This window comes from Bos taurus, chromosome 16, assembly GCF_002263795.3.
Source record: "Bos taurus isolate L1 Dominette 01449 registration number 42190680 breed Hereford chromosome 16, ARS-UCD2.0, whole genome shotgun sequence".
In the NCBI taxonomy this organism is placed as follows: domain Eukaryota; kingdom Metazoa; phylum Chordata; class Mammalia; order Artiodactyla; family Bovidae; genus Bos; species Bos taurus.
The window spans coordinates 2,038,310-2,062,245 of record NC_037343.1 but is presented as its reverse complement, the minus strand read 5'-3'; the positions used below and the strand labels follow the sequence as shown (position 1 = coordinate 2,062,245).

At 49.8% G+C, this 23,936-nt stretch overlaps 1 protein-coding gene across 1 annotated transcript in view; it reads left to right on the top strand.

Annotated features, from left to right (window-relative positions):
- Window positions 1-236: 236 nt before the first annotated feature.
- The window catches only part of LOC532773 (pleckstrin homology domain containing, family A member 6), a 41,215-nt gene continuing 17,515 nt past the window's right edge, over window positions 237-23,936 (top strand). The window contains 1 exon segment of the mRNA NM_001075973.1: window positions 237-524. The gene's annotated coding sequence lies outside the window, so the exon portion shown is untranslated.

The window sequence follows — 23,936 nt, the reverse complement described above, 5'->3', positions numbered from 1 at the left end:
CCACCCTCCTCGCTGCCGTGACCCTGAGCGTCACTTAAGCACGTGGACTTGAACAGCTGGAGGGGGCGGGCTGGAAGAGCCTGTGGACAGCGCCTGGCAGTGTCTGGGCCCGCATGGCTCCGCTCTACTCGGGCGCCTGGAGGAGCTGCAGCTAGAGGGCTGTCTGATGCTCCCGAGCTGCAGGCTGGGTGGGGAGGAGGGGAGCGCGAGGGCGGGTAAGCCATCAGACCCGCGGAGCCGGGGGTGTGAGTGTATTTATATAGGACTGAGCCAACCTGCAGTTTCAGATTTCAGACTCTGCTTTATTGGAGAATTTTCCCTGGTTTTCAGTCAATGCTGTAACAGAGAGAAAGCTGACACCAGAGCCTTCCTGGAAGGCTGGGGAAATTCTGGATTGCCGGGCCCTCTCCTTGTCTCCTTCCTTCTCAAGGGAGGAGCCACTCTCGGATCAGGAGTGTTGTTAGGATTCTTTCCCAATCAACAGCCTGCGTCTTCCAGCTGGGTCCTGGCTGCCAGCATGGAAGGTAATATCTGGGGTCCCGGGCACCTGGGCTGGGAAGAAATGGGGCTGTCCAAGCCTTCAGGGGAGAGGACCCTGGGGGAAGGGGGATACACATGTTGGGCAAAGAGGAGTGGTTCACAATAAGAGAGATAAGAGAGAGAGAGAGGAGTGTCTGCTGAGGGAGAGGAAGGGCAGGGAGGGAGGCAGTGTGTCTGTGTGTGTGTGAAGCACTTCTATTATTTTTGGAAAGCAAATCATCTTTACACTTTCTCTTTATTATCATCTCTTTATCTCCTAACAAATAAGAGTGTCCCATGAATATCTATCTTCCTTGAGGGTCTCCAATCAAAAAGTTAGAGAAAATTTCTGACTTCCTAGAATGTGAGTATTTTTTCACTTGTGGGATTGCAAAGGGAACTTAGGGACATGGAGGTGTGTGTCCAGAAGACTCTTGTCCCTGGAGTCAGCCCTGGGTGTTGCAGGCACTTGGAAACACTCCCGGTAGAGCTAACTTGTAAGTCTGTAGAGTGGGACGGTTTAACCAGTATAAATTCTAGCATGGCCTCCATGTAGTATTAGGGTGATCCAGCTGAATGAGATCAAAGCTATTAGAGACAAGTGCCAGGAGCACTTTCTTCTCAGAGCCTCAGAACTGGGCAGGATGGAGGCCAGTGCCTAGGGTGGAGGTGGGGTAGGGGCTTGGCACTCTTCCTGAAACCCAAGTTTGGATGGGGTGGTGATTGGTGAGTCAGACTGGCTGAATGCGGCTCTGTCTTCCCAGGGTTTGCGTGCTGTTTCTCAATGGCCAGGAGCAGAGATCAGAGGCCTACCTCATACTGGGGCTGGTGGGTGGGCAGCCGGGCCAAGGTGCCAGGACCTGTCTGTGCAGTGGTGTCCCCTGGGCAGCACGTGCTGTGCAGCAGGGTCCGCAGGAGTGGTGGGTGCTGGCCGGGCCGGGCCAGATGTGGCTTTTGAAAAACAGATTTGGGGTGCTGAGATAAGCATTGGAAGAGGAGTGTGGTGGAGTCTGCTAGAGGCAGAACATGGAGTTCTGGAAAGGATCCAGGAGAGGGGACTAGGGAATCTTAGGTTCTGATACAGTTCAAGGCTGTAGCCAAACAGAGACCTCAACTCTCAACACGGATGTAACCTGTGGGTGAGAGGACCACAGTTTGCCTACTGACTTCTGAATATAATGAGATGGATGGATGAGAGGTGATGAGGGCTAGGCAAAACACATTTTCAGCTTGAGAAATTATATACTGCAGTTGAGTCTGGGAGGCAATCACACAGTTATTTATTAGGCAGGATAATTAATATGTAGTGTAGCCTGGTTATTTTTGAAACTATGGGCATTTAAAAAAACTATTTTTTATTTACATCACCAGCTACTTCCAAATAGAATTTTAGTGTGTTTTTTTTTTTTTATATTTGGTAGATGGTGCAATGCATCAGTTTGGCCAACAGATAATAATAACCTTTCATTTCATTCACTTGTGTATGGTTTTCCAGCTTGGAGACACTCTCTGGCCCAGTTCAAGCAGCTGTTTACCAAGCCTTGTTCTCTCCTAGGTGCTGTGTTAGAGACTGGGTATACAGTCTCTAAGACTTATCTACAGATAAGACCTGGTTCCGCCCTCAAGGATCTCACAGTCACTGTAACCCTATCAGGAAGACAGAATATCATTCCTATAACATAGATGAGGAGACGGGAGCTAAAAAGTGCTAAGGGACTCACGGTTAGTCAGCAGAAGGATTAGGATAAGATGCAGCTCCTAATCCAGTGCTCTTTTGTGTTTCCTCTGCCCCGAAGTAGTGTCAACTTCCCTCCACTTCATCCCCCACCTTGTCTCCACCAGAGTCACGAGCAAGCAGCCATTGTCTGTGGAAGGCAGCATGGAAAAAGTGCTTCCTGCAATGGAGTCGGTCCTCTCTTGGGTCCTACTTGTGCAACTGAAATGGCATCAGTGGGTCTGCATACATGTGAGCTGCTGACCTGATCCTCTCTACCACTCCCCAGTAGCCTCCTTTAGCTCTTTATTCTTTTCTTTTTCTTGCGGGTGCGCCGGGTCTTCGTTGCTGTGGGCTTTCTCTGGCTGTGGTGCACAGGGGCTGCTCTTCATTGCGGGGCACGAGCTTCTCTGAGCAGCGGCTTCTCTTGTTGTGAGCGCAGGTTGGAGGCGCCCAGGCTTCAGGAGTCGTGGCTGACAGGCTGAGTCTCTCCTCGGCATGGGGAGTCTTCCAGGACCAGGCATCGACTCGTGTCCCCTGCCCTGGCAGGCAGACTCCTACCCGCTGTTCCACTGGGGAAGTTCTCTCTCAGATCGTTCTTGACTTTGGGCAGATTATCTTCCTCCCCCTTTTTTCCTGGATTATCTGAACAGACAAGGGGACAGTAAAATCCAGGAGCTCATGGAAACCTGGGAGACTCCACGAGGAGGTAGATGCTCACTGAACACCGGATTTATAAAATAATCAACATTGCTTAGTTCTTTGTAGTTGACAGAGTGTGTTCACATGAGCAAAGATGCTTGTCGATTCCCCCTCCCTTTCAAGTCTGCCAGCTCTGATTTCCTGGAAAGGTCTGAATCACCAAAGCTTAGGATTGTTCTCTTCATTTTTAGGCTTAAGCTGAAAAGGACATAGAGAGGTCATCTATCCCAGTGATTATCAAATTTTGGTCTGTGACAAGAGTTTTCACCAGTCCGAAATGAAATGAGAAAAGAAAGGGAAAGCATATTGAACTTTTTGGCAGGGAAGCAAAAATGTATTCAGTTTAAAGGATTTCTTTTGGGGGCAGGAGATGTACTCAAATATTTATTCTGAGGCTATGGCTTGCTTATTCTTTTCAAGAATTGGTGATGAGAGTAGATGGTAGGTAGGCTTTTTAAATATCCTTATTTGGCAAATTGAAAAGTTGGCAACTTTATAGTGGTTCCTCAAATTTCATTTTTTGAAATTTAACTAGTCCATGAAATCAAAAAATCTTGCCTCCAGGCACGATTTTCTTCAAACAGATGAGACTCTACTTCCCTGATAGGGGTTCTTTGGGGCAGATTTCTGAAAACTTGGATTCTGATCTTGTCATCACTGTTCTTTCCCTCTGGGTTCTTGGGCCATGATAAACTCACATAGAGTCTCGGTTTCTTCATTTTTCCATTGTGGGCGGTTTCTGCCTCCAGGACAAGGTCACCAGCAGAGGAATGTGTTCTCACTTCCTCCTCGCCTGAGTCTGAGACTCTCAAAGGGGTTCTGGAATCAGGCCTTGCTGGTTCCTATTCCTATAGTCATCTCCTTTGCTTGGAAAAGATGGAGAGGGTTTGTGGTTTGAAATAGGCAGCAGCATGAGGTACATTTTACATTTGAAGTCTTGGTGTCCAGTGTTAATCATTTGGAAGCACCTTTTTAACTAGGTGGCCAAGAGGCAAGGGTGTTAGAAAGGTCTTGCCATCAGTTTTTGAAATGGTGGATATCAACTGGAGCTTTTCTAAATCTGGAGGCTCCTGAGGCCTTAGAGTGTTTTGAGTCTTTTACCTTCTGTAGTCAGGCCTGAAATAGCAACAAATATGTGGGAATTCCCGGGCAGCCCCAGCTACCAGACTGAGACTCGTGGTTGGGTGTGCACATGTGTGCAGACTTGTAGGAGAGAAGACGTTTAGAGGAGAATCAGTTTGAAATCACCCTAGAAATTGAACTAGATGCTCTTTTTGAGACTTGTTCAAGGACCTTTTTTTCCTGAAAGCCCGGGAATCTTTTTGTAGGATAGAATTTTCTGATTTTCCACCCTAATTTTATGTTCTGAAACAAGAACCCTCCTAACCTAGGAAAGCAGCGTTTGGACTTAGTTGAGTTTGGGAGTTTGGTGGTAGACTCACCCCAAGCTTCCGTGGGGAGGAGGGAGACGTGGGACAGACTGCTAAAGGCAACAGGAGAGCCGCAGGCTCTGAGCCGGAAGACCAAGCCCAGGGGCGAAATCCTCTCAGAGGTTTCTGGATGGTGGTGGGGCACGAGTACAGCCACCTGGGAACAGCGCTACGGAAAAGCCTGAGCCTGTGGATGATGGACACCACAGCCTTACTCAAACCAACGGAGAGGGACGGACAAAGTGAGAAGGATCCAAGAAGTTCAGATGGGAGATCTCTGCCGCCCGCGGAGCTCCTGCCCAGGAGACCCCTCAACGGCCCCTCTGATGGCTCCGCCGAGGTTTGGGGCCGTGGTTTTCTTAGCTCATCCCTGATCACCAGCAATTTTGGCTTTCCCCAAGAGAGCTTTCATGAGGATTTTGTCCTAACTTTGGGTAGATCGGGACACAGAGTCAAGGAGCACAGCGAAATTCTTGGAGAAAATCTCTTCTGAAATTTTCAAGCCAAAGGTGAACGCCATTCAGCATGCCTTTTTCTGACAGCAAAGGTCAGCAAGATGTGACTGGAGCTTCACAGACATCCCCATCCTCGTCACAGTGAGGTAATAGAAAGCACTATCCTTTTTCTGACTGCAAAGGTCAACAAGATGTGACTGGAGCTTCACAGACGTTCCCATCCTTGTCCCAGTGAAGTGACAGAAAGCACTATCCAGGCTCCAGGGCCACCTTTCCTTTCCATTGACTGCATGATTTTGGGCAATTCAGTCCCTCTCTAGGTCTCAGATTTCTCATCTGTGAAGCAAGAGGGTTGAATTTGATTGCCACTATCCTACTCAGCTCTGCATGCACCAATTCTCCATTTGACCAACAGACCTTATCACTCCGAGAGTCTTCTGTTTTCCTCTGAGATGCAGGTCTGTTGTCCAGCAGTTGCAGGTCTGTTGGAAAAGTAGCTTGAGGTGGCAGGATAAGATGAGTTATTTTTGAGACAACAGACCCAGGGTCAGAACTGAGATACCCACTTGGACTTGAACAATCGTGCATCAGGACAGGTTAAGTCCTTCACAGTCATTAGTAAGTCCCTGAAATGTACGGCTAGAGCCAAGGGACCTGTGAATAACAGTTGCCCAGTATTGGTCACAGTTATGGGCCTGGGTTTTCTACTATTTTAAAAGCCTCCTGGGGTCATGAAACAGCATTAGCGAAACACGCCAAACCTGTTCCACTGCGTGTCCGAGGTTTGTTTCTCATCCAGAGTGTCCATCTTCATCATTTCTCTCACACTCAGCATCTTTTCTTCCTTTAGCCCAATTCCCCACACTCTTTGGCTCTCTCCACGCCTTAGCATTCCCCAAGTCTCTGTCACCCCTTCCCCTGAGAATGCCTCTAGGGAGGAGGGAGCAGAGGTGAAACTGTGGGGCAGTGGTAGTGGAGAAGGTGCTAGGAGCCCAGTGAGGTGGGGAGTTGGAAGCATACTTGGAATATTCAGGCATGTCTATACCTGAAGCCAATCAAATACCAGCACGCTGCCTCTGCCAGCTCTGTTGGGGTGGAAAAGCAGCAGATTCTTATGGGCTGATGGGCTGGTCTTTGGATCCCCTCCCCTCCCCATGCCAACTTGTGTTCCGGGAAGCTGGCTCCAGGCTGCAGGAACCCAGGGACCCAGAAGAGATTCAGATTGTGGCAAGGCAAAAGCTTTCAGTATTTGTCAACATCTTTAGCTTAAATAACCCTGATGGCCTTCCTGAGCCACCTGACTTCAGGGGCTGGAGGAGGAGCTCAGATAGCTCCAAAACTCATCATCTGAAATGCCTGGGGCCTGTGGATTTCAGAATGGTAACATGATGCACACACTATGTATTACATAAAAACCTCCGGCAGAGTCTGGAACAGCTCCAAAATCACACATATTAATATTTCCGCAGCAAGATGTGTCTAAAGAATCACAGAAGTGGGATTTTTTAAAAAGGCTAAAATGAGTCTCATGCCAGTTCAAGTGATGCTACCAACTAGGTTTGAGTCAGGTTGGGTTCTGCCATCAATCTAGTTAAGAAAAAACTTTACATTTTCAGATATTTGTGGATTTGGGAATGTAATTAAGGCATTGCAGTTCTATACTGCCTCATATAACCCTATCACGTGGAATTAGCATTCCCATTTTACAGATGAGGAAACTAAGGCTCAGAGAGCATCAGTAGCTTGTCTAATGCCATTTGGCGGGTAAGTGGATTCCAATCAGAGCTGACCTGTGATTCCATACCACCCCTGTTCATCTCCAGAGACAAGCCGTTTCCTCCGAGGTAGGGCGCACTTTACCTTTGGGAGTGACTGAAGGAGATTTGGGGGTGTGTGGGTGGGGGCGGAGCGCTGACTTTGGCGTCTTCCCTCATTAGGAATGCTTTTCCTGCACATCCGATAGGGATCATTTACTGACTTGTTCTTATTTATACTTTGACTTCTGGGATCCCAGTAAGCTAAGGTCTCAGAAGAGAAGAAGCTAAAGTTCAGTCAATTTTGTGGCTTACAAGACGAATCCAGCTGGCTTCATCGGGGCTGTGAGAGCCAAGAACAGATGGGGTCAAGTTGGGTTTAGTGAGAGAAGCATCACTTCAGTGGAAACAGCTCTGCAGAACCAGCGGGATACAGTGCTTTCTACTTCCCCACACCACCTGCTGCAGAAGGCTTGCCTCGAGCAGGGACCCATTGGAGAGGACTGTCTGGAAGGATAACAAACTCCAGATGAGGGTGAGAATGGTATGCAGCTTGAAGTAAGGAGAATTCAATCAGGAGGGTTTCACTGGTCTTCATTAGTGATGTGAAAAAAAGGTCAAAGGAACAGCTAATTCAATTTATTGAAGATAGACCACATGCTTTTTAACACTTCATTGGACAGATGATCATTGGTCTGTTGTCTGGGCAGTGACATACGTAACCTCCCTCCCCTACCTGCTAACTGCTGTCAGACAGTGCCTGCTATTCCTGTGTCACCTCTCAGACAGGAAGGATTGGAGCTCTTATTATGCAGGCGCACAGGAGCCCGCAGCGTCCTGTGCTGTCAGGAGCCTCCCATCCGTGAGTTCCAAGCAGCTCGCAGGTCAGCCGCTCTGTCTGGGGAGTGGCCTGTGCTGTGTGTGTCCTTCCCTAGGAAGCTACCGTTAGGAGGAGTGGTAGGTTCGTTGCCATAGTGACAAGGAACATCTGCTCTGGCCAACTAGAGAACAGAGGAGGAAGATATTCTTAAAGGGACCGTTAGCTCATGGATTTGGTGGCAGGGAAGAATTGATGCTTTTGAACTGTGGTGTTGGAGAAGACTCTTGAGAGTCACTTGGACTGCAAGGAGATCCAACCAGTCCATTCTGAAGGAGATCAACCCTGGGATTTCTTTGGAAGGAATGATGCTAAAGCTGAAACTCCAGTACTTTGGCCACCTCATGCGAAGACTTGACTCATTGGAAAAGACTCTGATGCTGGGAGGGATTGGGAGCAGGAGGAGAAGGGGACGACAGAGGATGAGATGGCTGGATGGCATCACTGACTCGATGGACGTGAGTCCGAGTGAACTCCGGGAGTTGGTGATGGACAGGGAGGCCTGGTGTGCTGCGATTCATGGGGTCGCAAAGAGTCGGACACTGAGTGACTGAGTGACTGAACTGAACTGAAGTGTTTCTGAAGGCCTGAAGGACAGAGCAGATCCCTTAGTCTGAGAGAGCTGTGAGTCTCTAAGGTGGCAAAGGACCCTCGTTTGCTTTGGAAAGGGCAGGAGAAAGGATATAAATTTTCTCCTCTCCTGAATAACGAATGTCCTCTGGGAACATGCTCCCAGACCCCTGGCCCATCCGTCAGCAGAGGTGGCCTACCACCTTCACTAGGGACTTAGCTCACCCACGTGGCCCGCACTTCTCCTGTTGCCAGCTCTCTAAACACCCGAGGAGCTTTCCCTGACCTGGGAGGCAGCAAATCCACCTGCTTTCCCTGACCCCTACCTACATCCACCCTGTCCTCCTGCATGGCCTTCTAGGCCAGCTCAGGTCTTAACAGCACTGTGTTCTGCAACCCTTGGGCAAACTCCTTGGCCCTTTTCCTTCCTCTTCCTTCCTTTTCTTCCTCATGCCAGCCACATCTACGGAGTTTAGACGCTGGATCCTCCAGAATTCATCTTGTCTCTCTTCCTGATGTTAGTTATAACTTTCGAGTATGTTACTGGAACTGCTCAAAGGACTTGAAGCCCCAAGGGGATTGCATTGTGAAGTTCAGAGGGATGGCTGGGCTGCAGGAACAAGCTAGAATCAAGAAGCTGGCTGGTGCAAGTGTGGCCTTGCCCATTGGTCCTCTTCATGGGCTGGCTTCAGGCTCTTCTCCCTGCGGGGCTGTCCTGGCTCCGCGTCAGTCTAAAGAGATGGCTTCTCGCAGCTCCCTTGTGTACATGTCACCTGAAGAAGGACTGGTCTTTTTTTTTCTCTAAATTCCAATTCCCATCCCTGGAAAGGTGTTTTGGCTGAGCTAGGGTTGGGTGGCTACCTGGAACCAAGAGAGTGGCATGAGGTTGCAGGAACATGGCTATTACCGCTGTAACTCTGTGGTATCGGGGTGGAGGGGCAGTGTCTAGAAAGGGATGGGTACTTTCTTTTTTTGGGGGGGGGATGGGTACTTTCTATCACCGATAGCCTTTCCTGGACCTCCAAGCCCAGAGGTGTTTGATTTGCAGAGTTTATACACCCCAATATCCTTTGTCCAGCTCTCTCCCCACCTGTCTACGAGGCTGCCGAGGCCTAGGAGGTAGTGACGGCAGTGTGGCTGAAGAGGCCCAGGCGTGGCTGTCCTCGCCATTCCCCACGGGTGGACAAAGTGTGGAACCTGAATCTTGAAGGCCATTCAGGGCCCCACCCTCCCCAGAGGTAACATTCTATCCCTTTAGTAAAGTCCTTCATGAAAGATTTATTGTTTCATCAGACACTAGGGAGTCAGGATCTAAAAGCTGCACATCAAAAGCTCATCACTGTTTCTACATTCAGTCTTTGATATTGTCGTTGAGTCCACGGTCCCCCATTCCATCTTGGGCTTGTTGGAGGACCGATGCCATCTTGTTTGGGTTAGTATTGAAACAGGGACCATGACATCATCGCCTTGTGTGAGACGACAGGGTGGCTAGGCCAGGGTGTGTGGGATTGGGAACCATTTCTGGCTGGCTGTTGCCCTTAATCCAAATGAACTCCAAAGAAAACACAACGAGGGGTCAGGTTTGTCTAAGCTTTTCATGGCGCTGTGTCTCCTTCATGCCTTCCCCTGCCAAAAGCCTCAGCTCCATCCACAGTGATGGCAGACACCCCAGAAGTGCGGGGACTGGAAGGGGTGGGCGTGTGGGGAGGCGGCCCAACCTGGCTCTGCTCTGGGAGGGGCGTGCGGGAGGGCAGTGGGGAACTGAGCCCTCCCCTGCTCCAGCCTGACGCCCCTGGAGCCTGGGAGCCGAGGGCGTCTTTGGGTGGAGGAGAGGGAGGGCCTGCAGGGTCCCAGGGGCTGAGCTATTTCTGTAACCCAGAACACACATGCCACAGCCACAGAGAAGGTCAAACTCTGGGCGCAGGGCTGGAATGCAGGGGCCAGGCAGCGGAGGGAGCTGCGGTCGCACCCCTCCTGGCAGCTCAGCCAGCCCCTGCATTGCTCCCTGGGGAAGGTGTGTTACCCAGAGCAAAGTGCATGGCCTGGGGAGGGACGGTGGCAGAGATGCTGGTGCAGTGCTTTGGAGGGGTTTGGGGAGAGCACAAAATCCAAATACCCATTGCACTGGGATGGGGAGGAATTTAATTCCAGGGTGTGGGACTCTATTTCATGCTCTCTGCCATGGAAAAATCAGGTCAGGCAAAGCCCTGTGTGAAGGGCAAGAGAAACAGTGCTGAGGCTGGGCCCAGGAGGCTCGGACAAGCACAGGTGTGTGAGTTGCGCCTGTGTTCAGAGATCCGGACGGACCGATGCGGGGTCAGTTTACGAGAAGCAGGGTCAGCCTCTGTCCGCTCAGTGTGAGCCTCCCACCCACAGCGGCCCCGTCCAAGGCCCCTCTTCACTTGGGTTTGCAGTCCTTTCCTTCGTAAGCGCTGCCCACGTTGATGCGCTTCAGGCCCACTCACCTGGCTATGCCCCTGCGTCCTGGGCGCCGGCACGCGCACCGCCCCTCGTCCCCGCCTGCCGCTGCACTAGCCCTTCCTCCTGCGTACGGTGCCCGCTGTCCTTCACGCTGTGCCCGCATCCTCACACATGCTTGTGTGTGGTTTGGGGCTTCTGGGGTTTCTGTTTATAGTTAGAAAATCGCCCTGCTCCCGCTCTGCCTTTGTCGCAGGAGAACCATCTTCCTGGCTGAATCTGACCGCCGCCTGACCCTTGGGCGCCCTGCCCTTGGTCCGCCCCTATTCAGTCCCCTGCTGCGTGTCTTCTGGCTTGTCTGCCTTCTCCTGCTGTAGGGCTCCTCAGCCGGAGGACCCTAAGACGGGAGCGTGCTCCAGAGGGGCTTAGGCTTTCCTGGACCGGTAACCTTCCCCACCTCCTTTGCCCGGCTCTTTGCTGAAGTGCCCAGGACTTAGTGGCCTCTTGTACGCTCTCATCAACTCTGCGGACAAGGTGGCTCCCCGCTCAGGCCCGGTGGGCCCCAGGGGCAAGCACTTGCCCGCATTATACAGCTGCATGGGCGACTACCAGCACTAGGGCCTGAACCTTCCCAGACAACTCCTCCAGCCCAGGGATGTGGCCCCTAGATGGACTTGCTGTTTAACTTCCAAGTGTGACATGACATAGAAAAACAAGATCCCCTCCTCGTTCAGAGCACGGTAGGACAGACCTCCATCCTCTCTAAGATTCTTAGGTGTCGATTATGCTGGCTCCTGAGGGTAAGGGGTCTGCCTCAGATGATTGCGAGTGGTCTGAGGTGGGTGGGGGCTTCAAGGCATTCTTAACTAGGTTGAGAATATCCAAAATACTATCTTGATGGATAACTTCTTTAGGAGCAGTTGTTAAGCATTTGTCTTCATGTGTCAAAGTGCTGAGGGGTTTTATAGTCAGAAATTAGGCCATCACTTCCTATGAGCGAATGATCTGAGGCAGGGGCAGATAGTAATGATTTCTGGCATTTATTGAACATTGCAAGGTCCGGGTCTCTCAAATTCTCTGCTTGTATAATCTCATTTAATCCTATGACAAACCCTTGAGGTAGCAGTTTATATTATCTCTGTTTGCAGATGGGGAGATGAAAGCACAGAAAAGTTATCACTCACTCAGAGCCCCTTAGGTAATAACCGGTGCCGTCAGATTGGAATTGGGGCGGTCTGACTTCGGAGCCAAAAATCCCAAGGCCAATGCAGATTCAACTCCGCAAAAATAAACTAAAGGGTTAGTTTGTAGGATGATGCATGAGAAGGGAATTTCAAGTTGCACAACAAACTGGAAGTGGGAAAAGAGTTGGCTTTGGGCTGTGTCCTGGGCTCTCACCCCGGCTTTCCCGTTTCCAAGCTGCCTAGAGCTGCTTCCCTGATGGCTCAGCTTCCTCCTCTGCAAGTGCAGGGCCGTGGTGCCTGCCTCAGGAGGTTGAGCAGAGAATGTGCTAGTTTCATGGCCTGGGTCAGTGTTAATTTCCTCTCTTTTCGGTGCCAGTTGTCAAGTCTTCCTGGAGCGAGTGAGGAGTGATTTGAGAATTCAAGGTTTATTCTTTTTTTGAGAAGCAAATGTCTAACCAGCCCTCCAAGACCTGATCTTCCGGACAAGACTTCCTACCATTACCATTTCCTACTGGTCCCTGCTGGGACTGCCTGGAATTGGAGGAAAGACAGGCTGGACAGAGAGGAGTGTTTGGCTTAATGTAGCTCTCAGACCGCCGTCACCCTCTGACCCTTATCACTTTATTTTTTCCTTTTAAAAATAAGGACATTCTCTTACATAAACCCAGTACAGTGTACAAATTCAGGAAACAACACTGATACGTTACTATTATCTAGTAGACAGGCCATATTCAGTTTCACCAGTTGCCCTAATAATGTCATTGGAATCTAATCCAGGAGCATGTCTCTGCTCCTCTTTAATCTGGAATAATTCCTCAGCCTTTCTTTGTTTTTCATGCACTGAGGTTTTTTGAAGAGTGCAGACCTCTCCCTGGCCCTTTCTGGGCCCTGTCTCATCTCCCTATCTCTCTCCCAGTCTCTCCAGTCTCATCCCTGAGCAGGGCTGAGTAGGGTAAGGTGGTTGAGGCAGTCTCCTTAGGCACAGCATTTAAGAGGCTGCCAGAAGACTCAGTAATCAAGATAAATAGCATTTATTGCAATATTAAAAGAAATAAAAATCAGTGTGAAAATTTCATCAAGACAAAATATCAACATTTTCAGTAACAACAGAATCAGTAACAGTGCCACCCTAAGCCATGTTGGAGCCTCAGGCGAATTGGAAATTGTGTACTACTAAGGGAATGGCACCCCACTCCAGTACTCTTGCCTGGAAAATCCTATGGACGGAGGGGCCTGGTAGACTGTAGTCCATGGGGTCGCTAAGAGTTGGACATGACTGAGCGACTTCACTTTCACTTTTCACTTTCATGCATTGGAAAAGGAAATGGCAAGCCACTCCAGTGTTCTTGCCTGGAGAATCCCAGGGACAGAGGAGCCTTGTGGGCTGCTGTCTATGGGGTCATACAGAGTTGGACACGACTGAAGCGACTTAGCAGCAGCAGCAGCAATCTGGTCTTTATTTAAAATATTTCACTCATTATGGATTTTTTGCACTAATTTTTATTCCAAAATACTGCATAAAACTTTGATCAAACTTGATCATTGAGCTTTTCGATGCCTCTTACGTTTTGCACCTTGCAGCGTGGATTTCCGCCCTCCCGTCACCCTGTCCTCAGAACAAGGGAGAGAGGAGGGGGGCTCCCAGCCCCCACAGAGCAGGGGGGCAGATGAAGAGGGGAAGGAGGCGCAGGGCCTGGAGCCCTCTAACAGCTTCCAGCTGCTTCCGCATCCACCAGACTTCTGCCTTGGGAGTGGTGTTGGGTTGGTTTCCCTCCTCTCTCATCAGATACGCGGTCTGATTAGACCCTCAGATCCCCTCTTCTCTCCCAGGCGAGCCTGTCTTAGTATGGCATGGTTCCCCTTAGCTGAGCTGATTATGACCCGAGACCTGCCCCGTTTTCCCCCGTCCTAGGGTCCCTTCCAGTCTCCTAGCACCACTTGTGTGCTACGAGAACGTCTGCTCAGCGTGGGGCGAGCACCCCGATGCTGGTCTGCGTTCTGTGGTCCTGGGAGCCGAGCCAGGGCTGAGGGACGGGCGGGGTGCCCCCAGGCTGCGGGCAGACCGTAGTTAGCAGGAAGAGCTCCACGCTGAGGGTAAGGGAGTCTTGTAGGAGGTGGGTGATCTTACCTCTGTGAGCCTCAGGCTTTCTGTTTGTATGTTTTTTTGTAAAATGAGAGTGTTAATATTTTTCTACCTACCATATAGAACCATAAAAGAATCATGTGAGATGATGAGGAGAGGACTTTGTGAACCAGGTTTTATTTGATATTTTCCCTTCTGTCATAAAACAAACAATTATTTTTATAAAGACGATGTTCAGGTCTGCCAAATTATTTGACCTAAATCCAGGAGAGAGGTCCAGGCTGATTCAAGGCCACATCGGTGCCCGTCTTTAACCAGCCGTCTAAAGCAGGTCACTAGGGAAGCTGGAATCCCCACCCTGCCCCGCCACACCCCTACCTGCCCAGATCCATCACAGCAGAGCCCCAGGGGTAGGTGGTTTTTTTTTAATGTCTCATCTGAAGACTTTTCTTTTTTATAGCTTTAGAGAGGTACAATTGATTTATGATAACTATTGAAGGGGTAAAATTTGATGCATTTTTTTTTTAAACTGTAGCTACAATTAAGATAGTACACCTGTATCTGCTGCTGCTGTTGCTAAGTCGCTTCAGTCATGTCCCACTCTTAGCAACCCCATGGACTGCAGCCTACCAGGCTCCTCCGTCCATGGGATTTTCCAGGCAAGAGTCCTGGAGTGGGGTGCCATTGCCTTCTCAGACAATGTATCTATCACTCCCCAAAGTTTCTTCCTGCCTTTTTGAAATCCCTCTGTCTACCCCATCGCCATAATAACTGCTGATTTGCTTTCTGCCACTATAAATTAGTTTACCTTTGTGAGGGTTTTGTATAATAGAATCATAAAGTATACATTTTTTACTTGGGGGAAGGGAGTTCAGCTTCTCTCTCTCAACACAATTATTTTCAGATGCATCTGTGTTGTTATGTATGTCAATAATTCATTTCTTTTTATTGTTGAGTCATGTTCCATTGTATGGATGGTACACATAATGTATTCTCCTATTCATGGACATTTGAGTTTCTTGCAGTTTGGGGCTCTTACAAACAAACTTCTATGAACATTTGTGTTCAAATCTTTGTGTGGACATATATTTTCATTTCTTTTGGACAAATACCTAGGAATCCATGTATGTTAAACTGCATGGAAAAGTTTGGCAGTTTCTTAAAAAGGTAAACAAAGTGGAAGTACCATTTACAGCCTTATCAGCAGGGTATGACTTTCAGTTCATTTACATTTTGGTCAACATTTGGTATGATTAGTCTTAATTTTAGCAGTTCTGGCGGGTGTATTAGTGTTAGCTCGTTGTGGATTCAATTTGCTTTTCCCTAATGACTAATGCTGTTGAGCATGTTTTCCTGTACTTTATTTGACATAGCGTTTCCTCTTTGGTGTAGGATCTGTTTAAATCTTTTGCACATTAATGGACTTCCCTGGTAGCTCAGCTGGTAAGGAATCCACCTGCAATGCAGGAGACCGGTTCGATTTCCGGGTCAGGAAAATCCCCTGGAGAAGGGATAGGCTACCCACTCCAGTATTCTGGCCTGGAGAATTCCCATGGGGTCGTGAAGAGTGGGACAGGACTGAGTGACTTTCACTTTCACTTGGCTGTTCTGATATTTAGGTGTAAGAGTTCTTTATATATTCTCGATGAAAGTCTTATGTCACATGCTTTGCTAATATTTTCTCTAGTTTATGGCTTACCTTTTTATTTTTGTAACATGTTTTGAAAAGTAAAGCTTTTTGTTTCAATGAAGTTTGATTTCTTGATATTTTGTTTAAAACTGGTGCATCTTATGTCGTATTTAAGAGATTTGCCAAGCCAAAAGCCACTTAAGATTTTTTCCTCTGTTTTCTTCTAGAAATCTTGTAGTTTAAGCTTTTCATTTTAGGCCTTGGTCCATCTTAAGTGAATTTTAATGGTAAAGTCGAGGCATTTTGGTTTTGCTTTTGGTATATGGACCTCTAGTTTTTCTAGCACCATGTACCGAAAAGACTGTCATTCCCCCATTGAAATGTCCTTATGCTGCTGCTGCTACTGCTGCTAAGTCGCTTTAGTCGTGTCCGACTCTGTGCGACCCCAGAGACGGCAGCCCACCAGGCTCCCCCGTCCCTGGGATTCTCCAGGCAAGAACACTGGAGTGGGTTGCCATTTCCTTCTCCAATGCACTAAAGTGAAAGGTGAAGTCGCTCAGTTGTGTCCGACTCTTAGCGACCCCATGGACTGCAGCCCACCAAGCCCCTCCGTCCACGGGATTTTCCAGGCAAGAGTACTGGAGTGGGGTGCCATCGCCTTCTCCGGAATTATCCTTATACTTCTATGGAAAACCAACTGACCGTATCTGAATGGGTTTATCCCTAGACTCTATTCTGTTCAGTTTATCTGTAGGTGTATCTTTATGCAGATACCACATTGTCTTGACTACTGTAGATTCTAATCTTAAAGTCAGATCATCTAAGACTTCTAACTTTATTCTTCTTTTTGTAACTTTTGGGGGTTATTATAGGTCCTTTTAATTTCTATATGAATTTCAGAGTACCTGTATCAATTTTTACAAATAACCTATTGGGATTGTATTGACTCTATAGGAAAATTAGTGGAGAATTGATATTCTAACAATATTTAATTTCCTTTTTCATACAAACAGTATATCTGCCTTTTATTTAGATTTGATTTAATTTTTCTCAGTAGTAGTTTAGAGTTTTTGGTATATAGGTCTTGCACATCTGTTGTCAAATTTATTCCTAAATATTTCATATTTTTTACCCTGTTGTATGTAGTATTTTTAAAATTTCAATTTTTCACCGTTTGCTACTAGTATCTAGAAATAGAACTGATTTTTCTATGTTGACTTTATATCCTGAGCCCCTGTCCCCCTTTAAAACTCAGTTTCACAGAGTGGGAACCTTTAAATACTGAGATGCAGGGCTTTTACATGAAATGCTAAGCATTTACAACAAAGGCACAAACATCAGCGTCCTTTGCCGGTTTAAGCTGATCACACTCCGGCAGTCCTGCAGCCAGCTGTGGCTCTAAGGGACGTGAGCGGGGAGCGGTATGGTGAACCTGACTCTGCAGGCAGTGCGGCACCAGGTTTCTGGGAGTATTTCTGAGGGTGGACGCGGCAGGCTGGGAATGCTCGCAGCCCCTTTAAGAGACCAGGGCCAACCCGCCATCAGGCAGCTGGGAAGGCAGCCCAGGAGATAAGAAAGGGCCCCCTGGTAGATTTAAGCCAGGGTCTTGAGCCACAGTGACTGGACTACTGACAGACAAGAACAAGGGGTGGTGAGAGGAGATGCAGCCACTAGACCCAGGCTGGTACGAGCTGGAGCAGCACCACCCACTGGGGCCAGAAAGGAAAAGGGGGTATTAACTGTGGGCGTGCAGAGAGAGGGTGCTGACGTTCTCCAGCATAGCCTATCATGTTTATGATTATGGTTTAAAAACCCTACGAGACTACTTCAAGGCTTTATATGTAGTAAATGTTCAATAAATATGTTTATTGAGCCCTATATGCTATGCTCCCTCTACTGATATCTCACTTATGCTACAGCATACAGTGAGATCCTCTGTTATAGGGTTTGGAGACTGCTGGATTTCTTGCTCAAACTAGAAAAATCCTGGCAAGGACTTACTCTGAAAAGCCTGGAGCTGCTCATTTGCACATATCTGCATAGATTTGCATACGTCCTACATGTAGATACTTTTATGCTGGATTTAGATTTTCCCAAATCAGTTGCCTATTTTTAAAGGGAAAAGGAGGTAATTTCTCTCTGCTCGTTCCTGGTCACCTTTCTTTCGCATCCACTAAAGATGCAAAAATGATTTCTGCAACTCTGAAATATAGATTACCTGTGCCCCACAGTTTGTGTAGATACAAGCAATCCTTTGCCTGTCAAGTTATTTTCCTTTTTCATTTCTGTTACAGTTCCTAGCTCCAAACTCCTGGGTGAGTCAGGGAATCATTAAGGCAAAGAAACCCTCTAGCTAAACAGCCAGGAGCTGAAATTGCCTAGAAGCCTTCCGGGATTCCGCCCTGTACCTGCACAGGGAGGCTAGAGGCGCTTTCACTGACCTGAAGCCCCCTTCCCACTGTTTCCTGGCCCAGGGCTAGGCATGCTATGACTACCTTTGTCTGTTCTGTCTCCTCCAGGAATAAATAAAAATATCACCCCTCCCCCCTGATCCTGGCTCCTCTATTGGCCTGCTAGGCAAATATTTCATAATGTGGGCTCATCCAATTGGGCATTGTGCCAGGACCAAGCGCCTCAGGTTGCCAGTGTGCTCCAATCAGGCAGGGCAGCCTGGGTGGGACTAGAGGGCTCCTGCTCTCCACATGGGAGGCAGCGGCATTACTCAGGTGGATGGCATCAAGGCAGGAGTTCCTGCTTTCTCGGAGCTGGGAAGAGGGGACGGGGCTGTCCATCAGCCAGCTGGAGGCAGCCAGCACCGAAGGGGTTAAAGCCAGTCAGCATGTGTGGCTGTTAATGATTGCTACCCACCAGGGGCCTGATGAGTGTTAAAGGAGAGCCTTTTCCCTATTCCTGAGTGTGAAAGGAGTCAGAGAGAGCAGAGGGCATCGCAGAGAAGAGCTGGTAAGTGAGTGGTCCTCTGTCTCGCTGTCTGTCTGTCTGGGAGGCTCTGGAGCAAGTAAGGGAGCTCCAGTATTCCCATACCATCAGCTGGAGTGGGCTTTGTTACAACTGGATGCACATTCTCAGCGTTGGGCCAGATTTCAGTATCACTCCTATTTATTAGAAGGAAATCTTCAGGGTTCTCTTAGTCCAAGGGGGTGAACCCCTTGGCACAGATGCCAGAAATACAAGTCATTGTCTGCCCTGCTGCAGAGACAATGGTTTTGTGTACCCCTCTGCATGCAGAGCTGGAGCCCGGCTCCCCCCGCTCCCTGAGCCATTGTCTCCAGAGCAGGGGACTCGGGAGCTCTGGGCAGAAGTGCCATCGGCCTCCTCACAGCCATTTCCTGGGCCCAGCACTGAAGGAAAGCAGTAAGGGCTAAACCAGAGGAGACTGGCATAGCTGTGCCCTGCCTTTTATTCCCTTTACTTCACGTCAAGTGTGGAGAGGTGGGAGGCAGGATGCAAGGAGGGGGCGTGGAATAGAGAGTTGGCGCGAGACTCAACTCATTAGAAGACAAAGTTTGTCATTTGGGAGCAACAGAAATCCAGGAAGAGAGAGAGCCATTCTTCTGGATTTAGGTATCTGTTGTCCCCTTTCCCCAAACTGCCAACTCAGGACCCTCATTCCTTCTAAATATTGGGGCTCTTTGACCGAGGCACCTTCTCACGTTGGGTCAGACTTGTGCAGGGAATGTGGACAAGTTTCTTTGCTTTGTTGGTGGAGTGCTAAGACGGACTTGTCTCAGCTGATGTTGTGTGTGTGTGTGTGTGTGTGTACTCATGCATGCACAAAAAATGAAAGCCTGATTTGTCTCCAAAGCAGAAATGTTGACTTTACCCCCATCGTAGCCAGAAGCCCTTTTGTCCCCTGCCTCTTTCTTGGGAGGAAAAAGGTTCGATGACATAATGGTAATAGTAGGCGGCCCTGGAGGGGTCGGTCGGGTAGGAACAGAGGGTTCCCTGTGCCGGTCTTGAAGGCAGGTTTGAAAGATAAGGCAAGTCCAACCCTCTGGCTTTCAGCTGTGGTGCTTCCTCCAGCTAAGCTGCCCACAGGCAAACAGAAACCAGGCACGAGAAGGGGCGGTGCCAGCTACCAGACCCAGCGGCAGCAGCGAAAGCAGCCGTGTTTCCGGGCATGTAAGCCAAGAAAGAGGGGAAAGTAGGAACTGGGAGAGGAGCTGCCCCTTCTGGTGTTCTGCCTTGTGCTAAGAGTTAGCCGCAAGGATGACTAGCCGCCCTCCATCCTCAAACTTCCAGGAGAAGCACCACAGAGCAATTGGTGTTCCCAGGCAGGGCGGTCTTCGTGGGCACACAGCTTGTGCCGTGGCCCTGCATCCTCAGAAGGGCTTGGTTTGATGCTCTCCTGTCACCGTCCTGAACTTCATAATGTTTGAGCAAGGAGCTCTGCCTTTTATTTGGCTCTGGGGCCTGCGAATTACGTAGCTGCACTATTCCCAGGCCAGCCACAAGGGGCAGCATCGGGATGGTGTTCACGTGCTCCAAAAGGCACAGACACACTCACCCGTCACTCAGGTGTCCCTTACCAAGACTGGCTTCCGTCCTGACCAGGACCAAGCCCAGCGTCCCTTTTGTCCTCTCCAAAGCACATGTGTCTTCTTGTCTCAGCATCCCCACCGAGGCCTCCTTCAAGGCTACTGCATGGCAGGGGGACAGGGCAGGGGCCCGCAGTGTCCCTCCCCAGGTTCTCCCATCCACTTTCCTTTTCTTCCCAAGCTCCTCTGTCCCTTGTCTGGGCTCCAGGCAGGGTCTAGGCCTGGGAACACCTCTCCCATTCCTCTGAGGTCTTCTCCCCTCCCGGCTCCAAGCCAGTTATCAATGGGCACACTCTGGCACCTGCTTTGGGTGCTGTTTGTTTAAGAACAGACTGTACCCCTGGGATTAGCACAGGTTCCAGGCTGGGTGGGGACAGGGAGGTGCAAGGGAAGGAAGACCCTGAGCCTGCTGTCTTCCCTGCAGTTCCTTTCCCTGCCTCCCACCCCGTGGAGGCAGGACCAGGCAGACCCTGCAGGCCAGCCGTCCCTTCTCCCCCCTCCAGCCTCACCAGCAGCTGGCCAACCCAAGAAGGAGAAGGAGGTAGGAAGGAGGGCCCGTTCCTTGCTCCTTTCCCTTTGCCAGCCTCCATGACCCTCTCTGTAACTTTTCTCAATTGCCTCTCCCAGGGCCTGTGCCCATTAGGGCTGTTAATAACAATATTTTCAAACCCTGGAGGAGTCTTCGTGCATCTATTTTAAAATGATAGATACCTACATTAACTTTGATTGGACTTTCAGATGTATCCTTTGATTTTAGATGTTTAACATTTCTGTTATTGTTGTTGGCAACAGATTTCCTTTTCCTTTTTCTTTTTTCCTTAGCTTAGGGCTATAAGAGAACTTGCATTTCCCTGAGGACACTAAACCCATGTCAGCTGGTGGAAGGACAGACTGGTTTGGAGTTATGTGTTTTATAGAATCCAAAATTATTAGAACTGGAAGATGGCTTAAAGAACATCTAGCCCAGTGCTGTCCAACAGAATATCCACCGGGGTAGAACATGCTATAACCTTCCTGTCCAATTTGGTGGCCTCTAGCTGTGGTGGCTCTCAAGCCCCAGCAGATTGTGGCTAGCATGACTGAGGAACTGAAATTTTAATTTTATTTAATTTTAATTAGTGAGAATGTAAATAGCTGCATGTTGACTAGTGGCTACTAAAATGGATGGGATAGTGCTCTTTGTTTTATTTTATTCTTTTATTTTATTAATGTTTATAACATCAGTCACTGACTGAGCAACTGTTACGTGCCAAGCGTTCTCCTGGGTGCTTTAAATATGTGTTCTCGTTTAATCTTCCGAGGGCTTCCCAAGTGGTTCAGGTGGTAAAGAATCTGCTGGCAATGCAGGAGACCTGGGTTTGATCCCTGGAGAAGGGAATGGCTACCCACTCCAGTATTCTTGCCTAGAGAATCCCATGGACAGAAGAGCCTGGTAGACTATAGTCCATGGGGTCGCAAAGAGTCGGACACGACTGAACGACACGACTGAACGACTAGCACTTTCACTTTAATTCTCTCAGCAATTCGGTATCACTCCATGTTCCAGACGAGGAAACTGAGACCCAGAAAAGTTGAGATGTCAGTACTGGTCAGCTACAGTCACGCGCCCACCATTCTTTAAGTGACAAGTGTCTCCAAAAGTTCTCTAAGTTCTTTCCCTTCCAGGTCTCACTTTCTCTTTCTGGGCTGTCAGGGGAGCTCACAGTGATTTTTCTCAGCACACAGAGATGGAGACAGCAGTGACTCTCTCCAGGCACAGCCATTGCGTGCCGGCTGCTTCCTCTGGTGGCCCTTGTCCCCAAGCTCCTCTTGTATCTTCTGCAGCAGACAGCAATCTGGGAGAGCCCTCTGTCTTCCAAGCCCTGAGCCAGCTCCCTGCGTCCATGGGAAGTTCCAGACTCCTCGCTCCCATCAGGAGGAGGTGTTCAGAGTTTCCCACAATCCATCTGTGTCCCTGCTGTTCCAGGTCAGGAGAACCAAGCAGCCGAGCCCTCGCGGCCGGCGAGTGAGGGGCGGTGCTCACACTGGGGCTTTGCTCCCGGCCCACCTGCCTTTGCATCTGCACCACGTGCAGCCCTGTGAGGTGGGGACCTCCTTCCTCCCAGAGCAGATGCCTCGGCCCTGCCCTCCTGCGCCCATTGATTCACTGCTCTCTTCTCCACCGGATGAAGCTCTGCTCAGTAGACTCTTAGCAGAGCCTGGCTGGCCAGTTGGAAGGGAGAAGGGAGAGGCCCCAGAGCAGATAGAGCCCGCCCGTCAGATCCCCTGGGGAGAGGCTTCATGGCTGAGCTCCCCTGCCTCACTCCCAGTTCAGCCTCCGGGAGCAGAGCAGCACGCCCCATCCGCCTGCCATGGGCAGACCGCTGGCCACAGATCCGGCCAGACAGATCGCAGCCACCGCGTCAGACAAATCTCAGCCACCCCACCAAACAGCCGTCCACTTCCCGGGTGTGAGGTGCCGGCCAGGGCACAGGGACAAAGAAGGCCCAGGCTGTGAGCGGTTTGTGTGTGGCTGCCCCTGCACTCCTCTGCACTAGGCAGGTGTTGTGGGACGCACGTTTTTGGGCACGTCCCACCCCACGCCACACACGTCACCTGTGGCCTTCAGGGGTTCACACGGGGCGGGGGGCGGTGTGACCTTCATCGCTGCCTTCTTGCAGCAGGCCTTGTGGAGCCGGAGCCCTCCTGATTCACAAGCCTCTCTCCCTCTTCTCTTCTAGAGTGAGGAGCTCAGGCTGGAGACGCGGTGGGGACTGGGGGCAACCAAGGAGATGTGAACTTTGTCTTGTATCTCTTGTTACTGTGAGTGAGTGAGTGAAAGAAAGTCGCTCAGTCGTGTCTGACTCTATACAGTCCATGGAATTCTGCAGGCCAGAATACTGGAGTGGGTAGCCTTTCCCTGCTCCAGGGGATCTTCCCAACCCAGGGATCGAACCCAGGTCTCCCGCACTGCAGGCGGGTTCTTTACCAGCTGAGCCACAGGGAAGCCCCTTGTTACTATAGCCGAGGCAATGAATCTCAGCCCCCCTGACTTGCGTGGGCCTTGCCCTGCTCCCAGGCCAAGGACCAGAGACCATGTGAGTTTAATGTTTTCCTGTGTTCACCCCTTCAGAGCATCATCAGCTTTATTCCTCTGCTGTCTAGTCTAGTAGGATATTTAAGCACAGCACAGTGGAGCACTAAACAGGCCACCACTCATTACTACTGTTTCATTCTTAAAATGAGGAAACTGAGGCACGAAACAGCTTGACCCTTGCAGATTGCTGGGCTGGGAACCAAGAAGGCATGTGTAGCTTTTCAGGGTGTGGAAGGAGGGGGCCAGCCCAGCTGTGTTACTCTCCAAACACTCACTCGGTACTGTTCCTTCCCTCGGGGTGGGTGGGGTGACTGCTGTCTGCGGGACGCCAGGACCGAAGCTGCCGAGCTAGGAAGGGGGAGGCCTGGAAGCGGACAGCTGGGCTGCCTCAGTGTCTGGAGAGCAGGGCTCAGCTTTGTTGGGCGAGGGGAGGTAATTAGTTCCTGCCCTGCTCGTTCCTCTGGGGCCTCTTCCCCGTTGCTGACCGTCGGGGAAGCAGCTTAGAGGCTGAGGGGAGGGGACTGGAGCCCTTCTCCTCTGTTCTGTCTGGCTTGGCGGGGCCCCCAGGGGAGGTTGAGAGAGGGAAAGCCTGCCCCCCTTGTTCGCCTTCTCTTCTTCTCCCCTTAGCGGGATGGCCAGAAGCTCAGGGACAAGGAGTATGAGGAGCCGGGAGCCAGGCTGCCCCGGCTCTCCAAGTTGGGTCACGGTGTGCGGAGGCCGGGCTGCCCCGGCTCTCCAAGTTGGGTCACGGTGTGCGGAGGCAGAACGCCTCCCAACCTGCTTGAGACAGCTTCTTTTTTATTTTAGTCTTCTGTTTTGTTATTTTTTAAATTTATTTTTATTGAAGGATAGTTGATTTGTAATGCTGTTCATTCCTGTTATGCAGCAGCATGATTTGGTTATGCACACATTCTTTTTTTTTAAATATTGTTTTCTGTTATGCTTTATCATAGGATTTTTTTAATTGA